This window comes from Hyla sarda, chromosome 10 (assembly GCF_029499605.1).
Source record: "Hyla sarda isolate aHylSar1 chromosome 10, aHylSar1.hap1, whole genome shotgun sequence".
Lineage (NCBI taxonomy): Eukaryota > Metazoa > Chordata > Amphibia > Anura > Hylidae > Hyla > Hyla sarda.
In genome coordinates this window covers 57499923-57521429 of record NC_079198.1, presented here as the reverse complement: position 1 = coordinate 57521429, position 21507 = coordinate 57499923, and the positions used below count along the sequence as shown (strand labels likewise).

The 21507-nt window shown below is 46.1% G+C and overlaps 1 protein-coding gene across 1 annotated transcript in view; it reads right to left on the bottom strand.

The window, feature by feature from the left end:
* The window catches only part of LOC130294380 (sulfotransferase 2B1-like), a 65758-nt gene extending 46502 nt beyond the window's left edge, over positions 1 to 19256 (bottom strand). Inside the window, exon 1 of the mRNA XM_056544087.1 lies at positions 19198 to 19256. The gene's annotated coding sequence lies outside the window, so the exon portion shown is untranslated. The remainder of the gene's footprint in view (positions 1 to 19197) is intronic.
* Positions 19257 to 21507: the final 2251 nt, after the last annotated feature.

Here is a 21507-nt window from a genome sequence, read left to right as displayed (position 1 = left end):
TATGACTTCTCCATTAAATATCAAAGTGGCAAATCCAATGTCAATGCGGATGTGCTATCTCGAATGACTCCCGGCGAAGATCCCCCGGTGGAGGACAGGTGGGAAGATGTGGAGATGCCCCCATTCTATCAGAGGTTCGTGAACCGAGATGTTGCAACCACCCTCGAGGGGAGGGAGTCTAGGTCTAAAACAGTCCAGGAGGACTTGTATACCTGGAGGACCTTACAAGAAGAAAGTCAGACCATGGGGGATCTGTTAGAGTACTTATTGACCAGAAGGGTACCTCCCCGTTTACGTCGGAGTCAGAGTGACTATGAATTGAAGTGTCTGTGGTGCCAGAGAAAGAGGCTATTTGTGCACAAGGGAATGATGTACAGGAACTTCTTGGACCCAGTGTCTGGCGAAAGGCTACATCAGATCCTGATTCCTCGGAGAGATGCTGCAATGGTTCTGAATGCCTACCACGATCAGTCAGGACACTTTGTGGTTCACAAGACAGAAGCCACCGTCCGACGCCGGTTCTACTGGATTGGGATGGGAAGTGATGTTGAAAAATGGTGCAGTGAGTGCGCAGTTTGCAGTATCGCCAAGAATGGCCGCAAGGATGCCCGAGCACCCCTCCATTCCATCCAGAGTGAGAGGCCTAACCAATTGGTCGCATTGGATCATGTCAAGCTATCGCCTACCCGGTCCGGGTATTCGTATGCCCTCACCATGGTGGATCACTACTCCAAGTAGTATTGGGGGGCTGGTCGGCCAATATGACCATTGAGACCATTCACACAAGCCCTCTGTGAGCCCCACAACAATTGGTGTCTTACCCGGTCAGTTGCCAGCCACGTAAGCGCTCCTTGAAGCCACGAGGACGCGGTCGCTACTCTGAGCAGAAGCGCTGGAGCTACAATACCCGGAGCCCACCGCCAGCCAAAGCACTTCTATCATAGGAGACGGCAGAGTCTCCCAGCAGTGTTCTCTCCCGCAGTGAGAGATTCAATTGTGTTTGTTAAAGCCAAGTACACAGGAGAGAGTGCAGGAGGGATCGCAGTATCCCCAACTATCCCCAAGAGCCGCAGGAGGGACCGCAGGAGGGATCGCAGCATCCCCAAAGAGCAACAGCATCCTGACAAGCATCGGTCCCGGGGCGGTGAGCACAACTGTATCATTCTATCGCTCATAACTGTAACTGCTAAACTACTTACACTAATTCTACTAACTGTTACAATTGCCGGCAACTATTGCAACTCTGTTACCAAGTGATATATATCTATAACAGCGCTGCAGGACATTGAGGTGCTTTAATGAACTGGATACGGACCTATTAATCTATTCACCAATAGACTTATCAGATTGTGGACATATTGCTATACATAATAGCTCCATTGGTTGCTATTAGTTACCAATACTTAAAGAGGTCCAAACCCTAAAGAGGACTATCTGTTTGATTTTTAAACTCTTGATTGGTCTCAGTAGGATTATCATGTTTTATTAACATTTTATATTTATGTATAGTATTATATTATTGTATATTTATTTTATTCATACTATATAATTATTTGTAGGGAGTGCCGTGGCTTTACAAGGGCCGTGTGGGTCACGGTACTTACCACGTCTCATAATTGAAGTAAATTGATTACTATAATAAATTAATAAATATTAATATTTAACATAACAAGCCAGTTGTGTCCACACATCCTTTACCCTGATCCCCAATTCTCTCTTGTAATTTACAAATCTTTAACTTTCTGACACCAGTTGATTAAAAAAAATCTTTTCCATGGGAGTACCCCTTTCATATAAGGTTGATATGCGTATTATATATACGCTCCAGGTGAACTTCTGTCCTACTTTAACCGTGTTATCGTTTAATGAACTAGGCACTTGCCTTAGTTTGTTCCCCCTTTTTTCTGCTCCTAATATTAAACATATGAATGGACAGTACAGAGAATCTTCTAGTGATCTTTTTAATCATCAAACCATGAAGCTTTATTGATAGCATAGCAAAGCATAGACAATGGAGCAAACATAACAGCAATAAACCCGGGCCACAGACTCGAACAGAAGTAAAAAACAGACAGGTACAGTACTGAATTCATCAGAGTAGAAATTATATTGCATATATATGGATAAGGTACACCCACTTCTCCAAGCAGACAGTCATCTAAGGAGGTACAGAAAAACAGGCTACAACATTAAACCCTTAAGGACGGACCCATTTTTTACCTCTATGACCAGGCTCTTTTTTTTTATTTGACATGTATGTCTTTAAATGGTAATAACTAGAGATGAGCGAACTTTTCAAAAAATTTGATTCGGCCGATTCGCCGAATTTTCCCAAAAAGTTTGTTTCGTTTCAATTTTTTTTTGTGGCGAATCGCTATTAAAAAAGGCTATTTCTAGCCTACATATAGCCTCTATAGGGGTATAGAACACTTTGCTGTGTTCTAAAACACATATGGAGTGTGCTGGAGTAGTGAAATAATACAGTTATTCAAAATAACATGCAGATTACCGGCCTCGCTTTTAGAATCACTGCCGCACAGCAGCACAATTACAGAGCCTGGTGGTGGCATCAGTGTCAGGAGACCATATAGTGACTGAATGACACAGCGCGGAGGTGTTGGCAGCATGAGGACACCATATAGTGGCTGAATGACACAGCTTGGATGAAGCTGAAGCATGAGGACACCATATAGTGGCTGAATGGCACAGTGTGGAGGTGTTGGCAGCATGAAGACACCATATAGTGGCTGAATGACACAGCGTGGAGGTGTTGGCAGCATGAGGACACCATATAGTGGCTGAATGATACAGCTTGGATGAAGCTGAAGCATGAGGACACCATACAGTGGCTGAATGACAAAGCATGGACAGGTTGTCAGCATGAGGAGACCATACAGTGGCTGAATGGCACAGTGAGGAGGTGTTGGCAACATGAGAACACCATATAGTGGCTGAATGACACAGCGTGGAGGTGTTGGCAGCATGAGGACACCATATAGTGGCTGAATGACACATCGTGGATGTGTTGGCAGCATGAGGAGACCATATAGTGGCGGAATGACACAGTGTGGAAGTGTTGGCAGCATGAGGAGACCATATAGTGGCTGAATGACACAGCGTGGAGGTGTTGGCAGCATGCGGACACCATCTAGTGGCTGAATGACACATCGTGGATGTGTTGGCAGCATGAGGAGACCATATAGTGGCTGAAAGACACAGCGTGGAGGTGTTGGCAGCATGATGACACCATATAGTGGCTGAATGACACAGCTTGGATGAAGCTGAAGCATGAGGACATCATATAGTGGCTGAATGACACAGCTTGGATGAAGCTGAAGCATGAGGACACCATATAGTGGCTGAATGACACAGCATGGACTGGTTGTCAGCATGAGGAGACCATATAGTGGCTGAATGACACAGAATGGAGGTGTTGGCAGCATGAGGAGACCATATACTGGATGAATGGCACAGCCCGGAGTTGCCAGCAACATGAGTAGGCACTAAGCCTTCACAATCCCAAAGTTTAAAAGATGAATTAAGAAATTTAAACCGAAGATTTTGAATAGCGGGTGCTACCTATGAGAAAATTTTAAATTCCCAGACCCAGGCCCAACAGCGGCATCAGTAACCCATATATTGCAGGAATGACACAGTCTGGAATTGGCTGATTCACGAGTACACAGCAGGGCTTCACAATCCCCCCCCCCCCCCCAAAAAAAAAACACAACATTTTTTGAAATTTTTGAAAAAGATTTTGGCTACCTATGAGAAAATTTGAAATTCCCAGACCCAGGCCCAGCAGCGGCATCAGTAAACCCTATATTGGCTGAATGACACAGTCCGGAGTTGGCTGATTCATGAGTACACAATAGTGCTTCACAATCCCCCCCAAAAAACACAAGATTTTTCGAAGTTTTTGAAAAAGATTTTGGATAGCAGGTGCTACCTATGAGAAAATTTGAAATTCTCAGGCCCAGCAGCGCCATCAGTAAACCATATATTGCCTGAATGACACAGCCTGGAGTTGGCTGATGCATGAGTATGCACCAAAGCTTCACAATCCCTACGAAAAAAGACAAACATTTTTGACGAAAAATTTTTACAAAAATTTAGGACAGTGGGTGCTACCTATATATTGCCTCAGTGACACAGCCTGGAGTTGGCTGATGCATGAGTACGCACCAAAGCTTCACAATCCCTATGAAAAAAAGACAAACATTTTTTACGAAAAATTTTTACGAAAATTTAAGACAGCTGGTGCCACCTATATATTAACTGAATGATGCAGCCTGGAGTGGGCTGAAGCATGAGGAGACCATTGAAATGTCTAATTTTTTTTTTTTTAAATTTTGATCAAAATTTGTGTCCCGGACCCCGCCGTGTGGGTACAAAGGACGTAATGTCACAAGCACCCACAGGGCTCATGTGGCCATGAGATGTAGGCGCAACGTCTCCATTGTCTTGACCGGCCATTTTTTGTTTTTGTACCTTTGTTTAAGAACAAGCGCATATCCAAGAGTCCAGAAGACTCTATAATGCAGGACGGTGGACCACCAAAAGACATTCTTCTCTAAAGTAATTTTTTCTGAAATAAAGAAGCAGAGTTCATCCCTCTCCGTATTATTTTTGAAAATGTAAATTAAAAAAATCATACACAACAAGCGTTCCATGGTGTAATGGTTAGTACTCTGGAAAACTCAAGTTTATTACCAAAAATAGTATCAGAAACTTTTGAAAAAACAATACCCAAGAGGGTTTAATAACCCAATACATTGCACCATAAATGTTGAAATTTAAATTAACCATGTATGTATCTATTTCAAAAATCCTAAAATTGAAGGGCCAAGCCCAGAAGCATCATGAAGGCAAGTAGTTCCTGAAAGACACAGGAGCAGTCAGGAGTAGGCATCAGCAGTACCCAAGAGGCTTTCATAACCCCTTACATTGCATCGCATCATCAATCGAGAGATCGAGCAATAACAGGTGTGTTATTCCCTCAGATGTCTGGGGCTGCACGCGTGCTACACTGAACGGACCAGCCTGTGTGTATCCTTCAAGTGACAGGTGCGGGTAACCTGCTGAACCATGTTCGTGATAGAGATTGGGGATTGCAATTATTTGCCATGAAAGAAGAATTCCAACTAAGTGCGGGTCATAAGCTCGGGTTCATTAAGTCCCTGACCTTTGTACACACCGCCTGTCTCTACTACCGATTGGATGGTTTAGTGAGTTCCTCGGATCTGCCCCGTCGGGGTAGGCCGCGGTCCTGACAGAACGCCGAGAATTTAAAGATCATTGTTGAAATTTGCATTAAGCATGTATTTAGCTACTGCTAAACATCCAAAAATTAAAGGCCCAAGGCACCAAGCATCAGTGAGGCAAGAAGTTCCTGAAACACACAGGATGTCAGTACCCAAGAGGGTTTCATAATCCCTTCACTAAAGATCAATGTTGAAATTTTCATTAAGCATGTATTTAGCTACTGCTAAACATCCAAAAATTAAAGGCCCAAGGCCCCAAGCATCGGTGAGGCAAGTGGTTCCTGAAAGACACAGAATGAGTATGGAGCAGGCATTCGCTGTACCCAAGAGGGTTTCATAACCAACCCCTTACATTTAAAGATGAATGTTGAAATTTGCATTAAGCATGTATTTAGCTACTGCTAAACATCCAAAAATGTCAGGCCCAAGGCCTGAGGGCAGGGAGGCAAGTAGTTCCTGAAAGACACAGAATGAGTATAGAGCAGGCATTTGAAGTACCCAAGAGGGTTTCATAACCCCTTACATTTAAAGATCAATGTTGACATTTGCATTAAGCATGTATTTAGCTACTGCTAAACTTCCAAAAATTATAGGCCCATGGCCATGAGCATCAGTTTCCCCCATATTAGGAGCATAGTTGTCCCCCAGATTAGGCAGCATAGATGTCCCCCAGATTAGGAGCATACTTGTCCCCCAGATTAGGCAGCATAGATGTCCCCCAGATTAGGAGCATACTTGTCCCCCAGATTAGGCAGCATAGATGTCCCCCAGATTAGTAGCATACTTGTCCCCCAGATTAGGCAGCATAGATATCCCCCAGATTAGGAGCATACTTGTCCCCCAGATTAGGCAGCATAGATGTCCCCCAGATTAGGAGCATACTTGTCCCCCAGATTAGGCAGCATAGATGTCCCCCAGATTAGGAGCATACTTGTCCCCCAGATTAGGCAGCATAGATATCCCCCAGATTAGGCAGCATAGATGTCCCCCAAATTAGGAGCATACTTGTCCCCCAGATTAGGCAGCATAGATGTCCCCCAGATTAGGAGCATACTTGTCCCCCAGATTAGGCAGCATAGATGTCCCCAGATTAGGAGCATACTTGTCCCCCAGATTAGGCAGCATAGATGTCCCCCAGATTAGGCAGCATAGATGTCCCCCAGATTAGGCCGCATCGATGTCCCCCAGATTAGGCAGCATAGATGTCCCCCAGATTAGGAGCATAGTTGTCCCCCAGATTAGGCAGCATAGTTGTCCCCCAGTCAGCGCGGGCCGGTCAGAGCCAATCAAAGGACCGTATATGGCAAGCGGGCCATACAATGCCCAGGTCTGCCCCAGAGGGTTTCATAACCAACCATAATTGAGAAATTTTTGTTGTAGGAGCATGGTCATCTACTCTGAGCCACCTGGCATTGGTGGCTGGAAATCCTACATGTGTTCAAGACTTTGTTGTCTCCAACACCATCATACTGCACTCATATTTATGTTACATAGTTACATAGTTACATAGTTAGTACGGTCGAAAAAATACATATGTCCATCGAGTTCAACCAGGGAATTAAAGGGTAGGGGTGTGGCGCGATATTGGGGAAGGGAGGGGATTTTATATTTCTTCATAAGCATTAATGTTATTTTGTTCCAGGAATGTATCTAATCCTGTTTTAAAGCTGTTAATTTTTCCTGCTGTGACCAGTTCCTGAGGTAGACTGTTCCATAAGTTCACAGTTCTCATGGTAAAGAAGGCGTGTCGCCCCTTGAGACTAAACTTCTTCTTCTCCAGACGGAGGGAGTGCCCCCTCGTCCTTTGGGGGGGTTTAACCTGGAACAGTTTTTCTCCATATTTTTTGTATGGGCCATTAATATACTTATATACGTTTATCATATCCCCCCCTTAAACGTCTCTTCTCAAGACTAAACAATTGTAACTCCTTTAATCGCTCCTCATAGCTAAGATGATTCATGCCCCATATTAGTTTAGTCGCGCGTCTCTGCACCCTTTCCAGCTCCACAGTGTCCCTTTTATGTACAGGCGACCAAAACTGAACAGCATATTCCAGGTGAGGCCGTACCAATGCTTTATAAAGGGGGAGTATTATGTCCCTGTCCCTTGAGTCCATGCCTCTTTTGATACATGACAATATCCTGCCGGCTTTGGAAGCAGCAGCCTGACATTGCATGCTATTCTGTAGTCTGTGATCTACAAGTACACCCAGATCCTTCTCTACCAGTGACTCTGCCAGTTTAATCCCCCCTAAGACATACGACGCATGGAGGTTATTAGTACCCAGATGCATAACTTTACATTTATCCACATTGAACCTCATTTGCCAAGTGGATGCCCAGACACTTAGTCTATCCAAGTCATCTTGTAACTTATGCACATCCTCTATAGACTGTACCGTGCTACAAAGCTTGGTGTCATCTGCAAAGATAGAAACAGAGCTGTTAATACCATCCTCTATATCATTGATAAATAAATTAAACAACAGCGGTCCCAGAATTAAACAACAGCGGTCCCAGCGGTTAGAACCTAATAGATGTGGGCCAGTGTATATGTCCACCATAGTACAGATTTAAAGGCATATGTGTTCAAGACTTAGTGCACAAACACCGGACCGGACTGTTTCCTGGTGGTAACCTGTAAAAGAGTAAAGAAAATGGAGGCGACATTTATCCCAGGCACTATCAGTATTTTTTGATAGGCCAATATATTCACAATGGGTATGTCTTTTTCTACCTTCCGTCACCAAGGAAACCTGAAAAGAAAACATTGACAAAGTCCCCATTAGGGGTACTCCTGTTGAGGCCCAGTACCTGAAACAAAGAAGGTATTGCCAGGGACTGGCTACTCACTGTTCGGCGTTCGGATGTTCAGTGCAGGCAGGAGCGCTACCTACAGTGGTAGGGAGCCACACTACTGGGTACTGGTGCTCTGCCCACAGACAGCGGGATCCGGGATTATGTCCGGTACGCCGCTGTCACGTGATGCGCGTCACATGACGCGCATCACGGAGCAGTGAGTGATCTCGCAAGAAGTAGTCACGCGAGAAGTCCGATCACGTGACTATACGTCCGCTTGGCAAGGCTGAGTGCCGCGGGAAGTCCCACCCCTCGGCCTAGTTCAGTACTGCAATGTTAAATAGCCCAGACTTGTAATAAAATTATTTTGGCTGGTAAGTTTTCTACTTAGTCAATGTAAAGAAGAATGTTGGTGCTTCCAATATAATATTATATTAGTTATTTTATTATATTTTAATCAGATCACTACCATCTGTAAATGGATGAGGACGCTATGGCTACAACAGTGCTCATATTAGGTACCCAAACCTCTTCCAAAGAGTGCTCATAGTAGGCTGGTACCTATAAAGATAAGATACATAGGTATGTCGTAAAATTTCTGATATTATGATAAATTTATGAAATGTATTATATAAATATCAGACAACAAGAATATTGTAAATAATACCACATCCCAACTATTGGCTCCTCCAACCCTCGAGGGGGGGGGGGGGGGGGTTCCTATAACAATTGGGGGAGGGAAAGGGGGGAAAATTAGTATGGACCTAGTGGCCCTAAATAAGTCCCTATGCTCAATCCTTGCCGCCTAGGCGGGGTGGTCCCGCTCCGGAACCTCCTGAATCCCCTTCACTATACTGTCTAAGTAATGACACTAGTCTCAGAACACCTACTAAGGGTTCACTAGCTGCCTCACATGTCATTACTAATGTTACGCCTAGCACTCCGGGTCCCCGCTCCTCCCCGGAGCGCTCACAGCGTCTTTCTCCCTGCAGCGCCCCGGTCGGTCCCGCTGACCGGGAGCGCTGCACTGTCATGGCCGTCGGGGATGCGATCCGCACAGCGGGACGCGCCTGCTCGCGAATCGCATCCCAGGTCACTTACCCGTCCTGGTCCCCTGCTGTCTTGTGCTGGCGCGCGCGGCTCCGCTCTCTAGGGCGCGCGCGCGCCAGCTCTCTGAGACTTAAAGGGCCAGTGCACCAATGATTGGTGCCTGGCCCAATTAGCTTAATTGGCTTCCATCTGCTCCCTGGCTATATCTGATCTCCTCCCTTGCACTCCCTTGCCGGATCTTGTTGCCTTGTGCCAGTGAAAGAGTTTAGTGTGTCCAAAGCCTGTGTACCTGAACTTCTGCTATCCATCCTGACTACGAACCTTGCCGCCTGCCCCCGACCTTCTGCTACGTCTGACCTTGCCTCTGCCTAGTCCTTCTGTCCCACGCCTTCTCAGCAGTCAGCGAGGTTGAGCCGTTGCTAGTGGATACGACCTGGTTGCTACTGCCGCAGCAAGACCATCCCGCTTTGCGGCGGGCTCTGGTGAAAACCAGTAGCCTCTTAGAACCGGTCCACTAGCACGGTCCACGCCAATCCCTCGCTGACACAGCGGATCCACAACCCGTAAGCCGAATCGTGACAGTAGATCCGGCCATGGATCCCGCTGAGGTGCCGCTGCCAAGTCTCGCTGACCTTACCACGGTGGTCGCTCAGCAATCGCAGCAAATTGCCCAACAAGGACAGCAGCTGTCGCAGTTGACCGCCACGTTACAGCAACTTCTGCCTCTGCTACAGCAGCAACCATCTCCTCCGCCAGCTCCTGCACCTCCTCCGCAGCGAGTGGCCGCTCCTAGCCTCCGCTTGTCCCTGCCGGACAAATTTGATGGGGACTCTAAACTCTGCCGTGGATTTTTGTCTCAGTGTTCCCTGCATATGGAGATGTTGTCGGACTTGTTTCCTTCAGAACGGTCTAAGGTGGCGTTCGTAGTAAGCCTTCTTTCAGGAAAGGCCTTGTCTTGGGCCACACCGCTCGGGGACCGCAATGATCCTGCCACAGCCACAGTCCAGGCCTTCTTCGCTGAAGTCCGGAGTGTCTTCGAGGAGCCAGCCCGAGCTTCTTCTGCCGAGACTGCCCTGTTGAACCTGGTCCAGGGTAATTCTTCAGTGGGCGAGTCCGCCATCCAATTTCGTACTCTTGCTTCCGAGTTATCATGGAATAACGAGGCTCTCTGCGCGACCTTTAAAAAAGGCCTATCCAGTCGCATCAAGGATGTGCTGGCCGCACGAGAGATTCCTGCCAACCTGCAAGAACTCATCCATTTAGCTACCCGCATTGACATGCGTTTTTCTGAGCGACACCAAGAGCTCCGCCAGGAAAAAGACTTAGATCTCTGGGCACATCTCCCACAGTATCCGTTGCAATCTACGCCTGGGCCTCCCGCCGAGGAGGCCATGCAAGTGGATAGGTCTCGCCTGACCCAGGAAGAGAGGAATCGCCGTAGGGAAGAAAATCTCTGTCTTTACTGTGCCAGTACCGAGCATTTCTTGGTGGATTGCCCTATCCGTCCTCCACGTCTAGGAAACGCACGCACGCACCCAGCTCACGTCGGTGTGGCGTCTCTTGGTTCCAAGTCTGCTCCTCCACGTCTCACGGTGCCCGTGCGGATTTCTCCTTCAGCCAACTCCTCCCTCTCAGCCGTGGCCTGCTTGGACTCCGGTGCCTCTGGAAATTTTATTTTGGAGTCGTTTGTTAATAAATTCCGCATCCCGGTGACCCGTCTCGTCAAGCCGCTCTACATTTCCGCGGTCAATGGAGTCAGACTGGATTGCACCGTGCGTTACCGCACAGAACCCCTCCTGATGTGTATTGGACCCCACCACGAAAGGATTGAGCTCTTCGTTCTCCCCAACTGTACCTCTGAGGTCCTCCTCGGTCTGCCATGCCTCCGCCTTCATTCTCCCACCCTTGATTGGACCACCGGGGAGATCAAGAACTGGGACTCTGCCTGCCTTAGGAAGTGCCTCTCCCCCCCTCCCAGTCCCGTCAGGCAAGCCTCTGTGCCTCCTCATGGCTCCCGTCCTTGTGTCACCCTGCCCCGTGCCAAGCTTCACCCTCTGCCCTCCCTCCCCATTCCAACTCCTGCTGTACTGCCTGCCGTTGAGGAAACCCTCCATTCTTTCCCGGTGTCCTCATCCCAGGGGAGGCAGTTACCGGACAAAAAAAAGGGGAGAGCTAAGGGGGGGGGGTACTGTTACGCCTAGCGCTCCGGGTCCCCGCTCCTCCCCGGAGCGCTCACGGCGTCTTTCTCCCTGCAGCGCCCCGGTCGGTCCCGCTGACCGGGAGCGCTGCACTGTCATGGCCGTCGGGGATGCGATTCGCACAGCGGGACGCGCCCGCTCGCGAATCGCATCCCAGGTCACTTACCCGTTCCCGTCCCCTGCTGTCATGTGCTGGCGCGCGCGGCTCCGCTCTCTAGGGCGCGCGCGCGCCAGCTCTCTGAGACTTGAAGGGCCAGTGCACCAATGATTGGTGCCTGGCCCAATTAGCTTAATTGGCTTCCATCTGCTCCCTGGCTATATCTGATCTCCTCCCTTGCACTCCCTTGCCGGATCTTGTTGCCTTGTGCCAGTGAAAGCGTTTAGTGTGTCCAAAGCCTGTGTACCTGAACTTCTGCTATCCATCCTGACTACGAACCTTGCCGCCTGCCCCCGACCTTCTGCTACGTCTGACCTTGCCTCTGCCTAGTCCTTCTGTCCCACGCCTTCTCAGCAGTCAGCGAGGTTGAGCCGTTGCTAGTGGATACGACCTGGTTGCTACTGCCGCAGCAAGACCATCCCGCTTTGCGGCGGGCTCTGGTGAAAACCAGTAGCCTCTTAGAACCGGTCCACTAGCACGGTCCACGCCAATCCCTCGCTGACACAGCGGATCCACAACCCGTAAGCCGAATCGTGACAACTAAGGATTGGAAGAGCCACACTAAGGACTCTATAGAAAGCAAGAATGATTATGTTGTTCCTTTAATCCCGTGGGTGCAGTGGAGTTAAATGGGCCCTCTCATTAAAACTAATTTTTACCATTGAACTCCTTATGGTTAATAAAAAATATTTCTAATATACTTTGTTTAAAAAATAATGACGTTTTCTATGTTTTATCTGTGCTTAAAAAAGCTCAAGAGCACATTTTCCCCCCATCTCATACACAGACTTTGGACCGAAGCCCAAACACAGGAAGTGCAGTTTGGAGTGCTGAGGCGGGTATGTCGAACCAACAGTATATGGCAGTTAAGTGTAATAGAAGCTATGATTGGATGAGGCTGGACACACCTCCCTCAGCACTCCAGGCTGCACTTCCTGTGTTTGGACTTCGGTCCAAAGTTTGTGTATAAGATGGGGGGAAATTTGCTCTTGAGTTCTTTTAAGCACTAATAAAACATAGAAAACGTCATTTTTTTTTACAAAGTATATTAGAAATATTTTTTATTTACCATAAGGAGTGCGATAGCAAAAATTTGTTTTAATGAGAGTTACCCTTTAAGCTGATGAATCCATCTACATTCCTTCTGTAACAGGATGCGATTTTGAAGGCCCTCGTAGTTTTCCCCACATAGTGAATATTACACGGGCACGTGGCTATTAGAGATGTCCCGTACAGTTCGCCGGCGAACATAGCTTGTTCGCGTTCGCCGAGGCGGGCGAACATATGCGATGTTCGATCCGCCCCCTATTCATCATCATTGAGTAAACTTTGACCCTGTACCTCACAGTCAGCAGACACATTCCAGCCAATCAGCAGCAGACCCTCCCTCCCAGACCCTCCCACCTCCTGGACAGACTCCATTTTAGCTTCATTCTGAAGCTGCATTCTTAGTGAGAGGAGGGATAGTGTAGGTGCTGATGATTTAATAGGGAAATCGATAGCTAGGCTAGTGTATTCCGTGTCCACTAAAGTCCTGAAGGACTCATCTGATCTCTGCTGTGAGGACAGCACCCCAAAAATCCCTTTTTAGAGATAGAACATAAGTCTGCATTTTTCCCCCTGTGTTTGCATTTACCTGCCTGGAAGCGTGTGTCAGGCTCATAGCGTATACTGTGCCTACTTGCCCAGTGCCACCACTCATATCTGGTGTCACAATAGCTTGCATTTTAAAAAAAACAACTTTTTTGACTGTAATATAATAGCAGTCACTTTCCTTCACACGTGTGTTTTGCAACAGCTGGAGGCACCCTAGTTGGGAACCACTGTTTAAAAGGGGTACTCCGGTGGAAACCTTTTTTTCTGTCAATCAACTACAGTATTCAGTGTCCACTAAAGTCCTGAAGGACTCATCTGATCTCTGCTGTAAGGACAGCACCCCAAAAAAAGCCCTTTTTAGGGCTAGAACATCAGTCTGCATTTTTTCCCCTGTGTAATCTACTTGCATTTGCCTGCCTGGCAGCGTGTGTGAGGCTCACAGCGTAGTCTTTGCCCACTTGCCCAGTGCCACCACTCATATCTGGTGTCACAATAGCTTTCATTTTAAAAAAAACTAACTTTTTTGACTGTAATATACTAGCAGTCACTTTCCTTCACAAGTGTGTTTTGCAACAGCTGGAGGCACCCTGGTTGTGAACCATTGTTTAAAAGCGGTACTCCGGTGGAAACCTTTTTTTCTGTCAATCAACTACAGTATTCAGTGTCCACTAAAGTCCTGAAGGACTCATCTGATCTCTGCTGTAAGGACAGCACCCCAAAAAAAGCCCTTTTAGGGCTAGAACATCAGTCTGTATTTTTTTCCCTGTGTAATCGCATGCAATTGCATTTGCCTGCCTGGGAGCGTGTGTGAGGCTCACAGCGTAGTTGTGCCCACTTGCCCAGTGCCACCACTCATATCTGGTGTCACAATAGCTTGCATTTAAAAAAACAAAAAACTTTTTTGACTGTAATATAATAGCAGTCAGTTTCCTTCACACGTGTGCGTTTCAGGGCCTGCTCAACTCATATCTGGTGTAACAGTAGTGTACATTTAACAAACAAAAAAATACATTTTTGATTGTAATAAATTGAATAGCAGTTAGTTGTCTGCAAGCGTGTGTGTCAGGCCTACATCGTCTACTCTGCCAACTTCTGCCAGTGCACAGTGTCAGTGATATCTGTTGTCACAGTAGCTTGCATGCATAGTACAAGTAGCTGCAGGGGCTGTCGTGGTGCTGTCATTCCCTTTGGCCCTAGAATAATGCCCAGTGTTCAGAGGCCACGTACCCTGAACTCAAAAAGTTCTGAGGACATAGTTGACTGGCTAACACATGACACCCAATCTTCTACAGTTTCCGCTCGGAACCTTGAAGCACCATCCGCCTCCAGCTTAGCTTCGGGCACCTCTCAAGTTACCACTCGCCCGCCTGCCGCCACCACCAACACTAGCACCACAGCTGCTTCACTTTATCTGTCAGAGGAGTTATTTACACATCAGTTGGAAGAAATGAGTGATGCGCAACCATTATTGCCAGAGGATGTAGATAACAGGGATATGTCCCAGTCAGGCAGCCTTACACACATGGACATACGGTGTGATGATGATGATGTTGTACCCGCTGCTGCTTCCTTTGCTGAGTTGTCAGATACAAGTGAAGTGGTTGATGATGACGATGCGTCCATGGATGTCATGTGGGTGCCTGCTAGAAGAGAAGAAGAACAGGGGGAAAGTTCAGATGGGGAGACAGAGAGTAGGAGGAGATGAGTTGGAAGCAGGGGGAGGTCATCGCAAGGAGCTAGTGGCACAGTCAGACAGCATGCATCGGCACCCGGGGTCAGCCAGACAGCACACCAACCAATCATGCTGTTGCCATCACCAGAATGCCGTCATTGCCGAGCTCAGCAGTGTGGCATTTTTATTGTGTGTCTGCCTCTGACAACAGCGATGTCATTTGCAACCTGTGCCAAAAGAAACTGAGTCGTGGGAAGTCTAACACCCACCTAGGTACAACTGCTTTGCGAAGGCACATGATCTCCTCACATCACAAACGCCTATGGGATCAACACATGAGTACAAGCAGCACACAAACTCAAAGCCGCCATCCTCCTCCTGGTCCAGCATCTTCAGCCACGTCAACCACTGCTGTCCTCCTTGCCCCCTCTCAACCATCCGGCTCTCGCCTTGAGCAGTTCCTGCTCATCTGCCCACAGTCAGGTGTCTGTCAAAGACATGTTTGAGCGTAAGAAACCAATGTCACAAAGTAAACCCCTTGCCCGGCGTCTGACAGCTGGCTTGTCTGAACTCTTAGACCGCCAGCTTTTACCATACAAGCTGGTGGAGTCTGAGGCATTCAAAAAATTTGTAGCTATTGGGACACCTCAGTGGAAGGTACCCGGCCGAAATTTCTTTGCATTAAAGGCAATCCCCAACCTGTACTCGATTGTGCAAACGGAAGTAATGGCATGTCTGGCACACAGTGTTGGGGCAAGGGTCCATCTGACCACTGATACCTGGTCTGCAAAGCATGGTCAGGGCAGGTATATCACCTACACTGCGCATTGGGTAAACCTGGTGACGGCTGCCAAGCATGGAATGGGTGGCTCTGCAGAGGAGTTGGTGACACCCCCATGACTTGCAGGCAGGCCTGTTGCCACCTCCTCTACTCCTCCTACTCCATCCTCTTCCATAACCTCCTCGGCTGAGTCCTCTTCTGCGTCTTGCTCCACATCAACGGCACAACCCCCCCCCCCCCCCCCCCCCCCCCCCAGCTCCCCAGGTACAATTCCACATCCCGGATACGGCGGTGTCAAGCCGTCTTGGGGTTGACTTGCCTGAAAGCAGAGAGTCACACCGGACCAGCACTCCTGTCCGCCCTGTACGCACAGGTACATCAGTGCTGACTCTGCACCAACTGGAGATCGGCAAAGTGGTTTGTGACAACCGAAGAAAGAAATTTGTTGGCAGCATTGAATTTGGGCAAGTTGACACATGTGCCGTGCATGGCACATGTGTGTAATCTGATCGTACAACGCTTTGTGCATAAGTACTGTAAGGATTACTCGTTGGGCATAGCTCCGGGATCGTCCTGGACACTGCCACGGGACACGTTTCAACTCAATAAACCCGCAGACAACAGTTATTCATGCAAATCTGGCACCTTGCCAGCTTTATTTAAACAGGTTGCAGGGGAAAAACAAACATAACGCAGGAACAAAATAAAATCCTAGACCGTCTGGTCACTGACTACACATATCAGCATGCCCTGACTACAAACTGGTGAGCTACCCTAAGCCAGTAAACATGTGACTCCTGCAACCTATTACTCACAGTTCACATCACTTCTTGAACCACTCACAAATTCCAGCTGTGTGCTTCCTCAACAGGGTCCGAGTGTCTCCCCCTACAGCAACATGCTGTTTCCCAGGGAGAGCACAGATTAGACTGAGCCTCCATCTTATATACACCTCCCTTCCCTGCTGCCTCATTAATTAAGAAGCAGGTGAGATTATTCAGGGTGAGCAAAGGAAATACACCCTTTCCTTGCCACCTTATCACAGTACCCAGGCTTCCAGGACGTCCTGAAGCAGGCCAGGAAGGTGTGTGGCCATTTCAGGCGTTCCTACACGGTCATGGTAGGGGAAGTAACAGGCATTAAACTGATAAGAATAGTACTACTTAACACGCCACTCCTATCTAGTGGCACATTAGATTGCATGCGCAGTGCCCCAAATTTGAAGTAGGAGAACCAACCAAGCATCTTTTTCCATCTCATGGGTCCTAAAATCGATGCCATATATACGTCCCCTGATAGGGGACGTAACAGGGATTAAACTGATAGGAATAGTACTACTTAACACACCTTATAATAATGCAGAGAGAGGCAACGCAGAGAGAGGAATCTGAAGAAGAGGAGTCAGAGAAGGAAGGTGGCTTTGAGGAGGTGGAAGACCAAACACAGCAGGCGTCCCAGGGGGCTTGTTGTCACCTTTCGGGGAACCTTGGTGTTGTATACGTGGCTGGGTGGAGGAAGAGACCTTCAATGAGATCAGTGAGGACAAGGAACGGGACATGGCTAGCTTGGTATCCAACCTTGTGCAAATGGGGAGTTTGCGGTTGTGCAAATGGACTGTTTGCAGAGCGTTAAATGGGGAGTTTGGTCTGTCACTGCGAAGCAGGCATAACCGTTACACTACCAGATCGAAACAACATCATACCTGATGTTTTAAAGCACGTTATTCCAAACAATTTAGGAATGTTAGGTGATTTATGCCCTTTATGGATTAAAACCAGACTCTGCATCAACTATGTAATTTTCCATGGGAGTTTTGCCATGGATCCCCCTCTGGCACGCCACAGTCCAGGTGTTAGTCCCCTTGAAGCAACTTTTCCATCACTATTGTGGCCATAAAGAGTCCCTGTGGGTTTTAAAATGCGCTTACCTATTGAAGTCTATGGCGGTTCGCAAACTTATGCGGAAATTCACGTTCGACGTTCGCGAACGTAAAATGTTATGTTTGCGACATCACTAGTGGCTATATTGATGACCCCACTAGACTCACAGTTGATGAAACTTCCTATCCTTAAGTTCCTATTAGATATAATATCCGTGAACATAAGTGCTTTCTTGATGAAAGGGCATGCCTTACATTTCCCACATTTATAGCAGCCCTTTGGTTTCATGAGATTGCCCCACCATGTTTCTCTGGATTGCATATCATGGGCCAGATGGCTCTGAGTGAGGATATCTACCAAGCTTTTGCCTCATCTGTAAGTGATCTATGGTCGTTCACCTATGATGTCGCCCAGATCCTGGTCCAGCTGTAGGATCCTCCAGTGCCTTTCCAGTATAGCTCTTACAGGGTCCGATGCTTGATCAAATGTTCCAATCACTCTGGCCAGACCATCAGTTGCGTCTTTTTTACGCGGGATCAACAGTTTATCTCTAGGTGTCCGTCGAGCATATTGAAAGGCGGCCCTCAGAATATAGTCAAGGTAACCCCGATTCTGAAAGCGAGTTCTCATGTCCCTGGCCTGTGCTATAAAGTCCTCAATCAGGGAGCAATTCCTCGTGAGACGGAGATACTGGCCCCTCGGTATCCCCCTTTCTAGGGGGACTGGGTGCCAGCTCTCCCACCTCAGGAGGCTATTGGTTGCTGTCTTTTTCCAATGCACTGTTGTTCGCAACATACCGTCCTTATCCTTTACAATATTCAAATCAAGAAAGGCTAGTTCCTTGTTACTGATCTCAAATGTAAAAAATAGACCTATAGGGTTGGTGTTGAGGGATGTCACAAATGTTTTGAATTCATCCTCTGAACCCTGCCACAAGATGAGAATATTGTCAATAAATCTTGCCCATAATAGGGCAGAGTCACTAAATCTCTCTCTTTTGTCAATGACGCCCAGGAGCATGTTGGCGTATGTGGGTGCACAAGGGCTCCCCATGGCCGTGCTCCTAAGCAGGTGGTAAATATGGCCATCAAATAGAAAATAATTCTGTGCGAGGACAAATTCAAGCAGTCTCAACACCAGGTTATTACATGCCCGTAGATGGTTACCTCTAGATGAAAGAAAATAAGTGACGGCACTCAATCCCATCTCATGGGGAATAGAGGAGTAGATGGCCTCTACATCAATACTTGTTAAGAGAGTGTTTTTATCAAGGGAAAGATCATTAATTCTGTTTAAAAGGTCCATAGAGTCCCAAAGTCACAAAGTCTCGCAAAACTTTGTCCAGGTATATGCAATGTTTTGTCCTAGAAAATATGGATATTGCGTGCCAGCAATAAAAAATAGGGACTTTGTCCAGGCGCTTCCCCTCCAACTGGAAATTGTAAGAACAACCAGTTGCTTTTAAAACATGGTTATTTTTATTTTGTGCAACATAAAAGTTTCGAGACCTAGGACGGACTCTTCATCAGGCATCATACAAACAAGTGACAATGTGATCTTAAAAAGACCGGGAAGACTGTACCACCGGGTCAGGGGTAATAGGACGTCACACACACAGAAAATCAATAAATATGCATACAACGTGCAAAAGTTACAAAAGTTGACTCAAACCCCCAAACCATAAATGGGGACTTAGTAAAAATATGGGGTTTCTATAAAAAAAGATAAAATTCATATAATTCATAGTTGTGACAAGCATATACTGTATATTACAAAAAGGAGAAGGGAAGAATGGTATACCTGGTAAAGTTGCCATACCGAGTGTGTTCACTAGTACTGAGATCGCTGTCTGAACGGTGCAAAAAGGTGCTTTTTGCAGCGCTGGGTGTACTCTATCCAGAGACCACGCCGTTAGATCCCCGCTGTAAGGATCCAAAATGAGGCTGTGACCGGCCGTGACCGTTTCCTCATAATGAATGAAACTCAGATCGAGGCAGTGAACGGCCATGGACCTACAAGCTTAGTAGGGTTGCTATGGCAGCTTGTAACCCAGGAGATCTTCTCTTGCGGAGTATGGTAAGTGTCTATCTGGTCTCCAAGGCATGTTAATTTGTGTTTAGCGAGTAGAATTATACTAATCGTGATATGTGTAATAAATATGATGATTAAATGTAACTAAAACTGTTATTAATGATGATATAAATTATTATAAAGTATAAAACAGATATAAATAATTGTAATCATAAATGAATCACTCCGCTAAGATATGCAGTTTCGGAGTTGTTGGCTGACCATTATCTATTGGGAATATTCACAACAGTAGGTATTGCTGTTATTAGAGGAATTATTATAACAAAGGATGTTACATTATTTTTGATGGAACATTTCATATAAAATGGGGTGTTTATTATAGAATGGTTTCCACTACCTCATTAAGGCCTCTAGGTGAGATGGTCCCCAGTTTGTACATCCAGTACACTTCCTTCTTCTTTAGTAAATCAAATCGATTCGTGGCTTCCTCAGGGACATGGTCTATAGGGGTAACCCTATAAACATTTTTCTGTTCCGGATGCACTAATGTGCAGTGCTTGGAGACTCCATGCAAGAGGAATTTATTTTAATTACTTTACTTTAATGTTGTGATGAAGTTAAGTTTCTGTCAAACATCTTCCTCTCTGGTTTGTGTGGTTTTCAGACTGTCACTCTGTTTAAAAATTTTTGTCCTGGTATAGGCATCCTTAATGATAGCCTCAGGGTAATTTTTCTCTTTAAAGCGATCAGAGAGGATTTTAGCTTGGCTCTGAAAGGTGCTGTCCCAAGTGCAATTCTTTCTAATGCGCTTATATTGCCCATAGGGCACATTTTTGAGCCATGGTTTATAGTGTGCACTGTTAAACTCTAAATAACTGTTAACATCCACCGATTTAAAGTGGGTGGATGTAACAAAGTTTTCTTCAGTATGTCCAATGCATAGATCCAGAAAAGTGATTTCTTCTGCACTGTGTTCCAGCGTGAATTGAATTCCCCACCGGTTGGAATTCAATTCCTTTAAGAAGTCTTTTATAGATGTGTCTGACCCTCTCCATAAAAAGAAGAGGTCGTCTATATATCTTTTGAAAAAGATAATATTTGAAGAGAAATTGGGGTTACCGCTAATATGATTCTCCTCAAACACACCCATAAAAGACTGGTACGATCTAATTGACTCTTGCACTTTTAAAATGTTGGTTTTTTTATGTGACAAGCATAATACTCGGTGAAAAAAAATTTGAATACCAAGATTGTTAATATTGTATCACAGTTAGACAATTTTTCTGGGTTTGAGGAATATCATAAACTCAATAACAACATTACAATACGCTTAAATAAAATTGAGGTGGAGGTAATAGAGAAAAAGGCCAAAAATTAAACAGGGATCGCATGGACTACATCCAGGGCAACCCCTGGGCATGAAATTCACAACATATCAAAAACACAGGAAGTAACAATAACAATAATAATAGCAATAAAAATAGTATTAACACAAATTTTTACAAAAATAGGAATGACTCGACCAGGGGTATTAATAGCACAAAAAAAGCTGAAAACCACTATACTGAAAATTCCACCCATAAGAATTACAATACCAAACACTTCCTGAACACTAAGTACCGGACATTAGTGTTGAGCGGCATAGGCCATATTCGAATTCGCGAATATTCGCGAATATATGGACGAATATTCGTCATATATTCGCGAATATTCGCATATTCGTTATATCCTCGTTTTATTTTCGCATATGCGAAGATTCGCATACGCGAAAATTTACTTATGTGAAAATTTGCACATACAAAATTAACATGCTCAAAAATTCGCATATGCGAAACTTCGCATATACGAAAATTAGCATATGCTAAGTTTCGCATATGCGAATTTTCGCACGACAGTCTCACACAGTAGTATTACAGCCTTCTTTACACCACACAAGCTGGAAGCAGAGAGGGATGATCACTGTGATGTGTACTGTGAAGAAAAAAAAAAAAAAACGAATATTCGTAATTACGAATATATAGCGCTATATTCGCGAAATTCGCGAATTCGCGAATATGCGATATTCGCAAATAATATTCG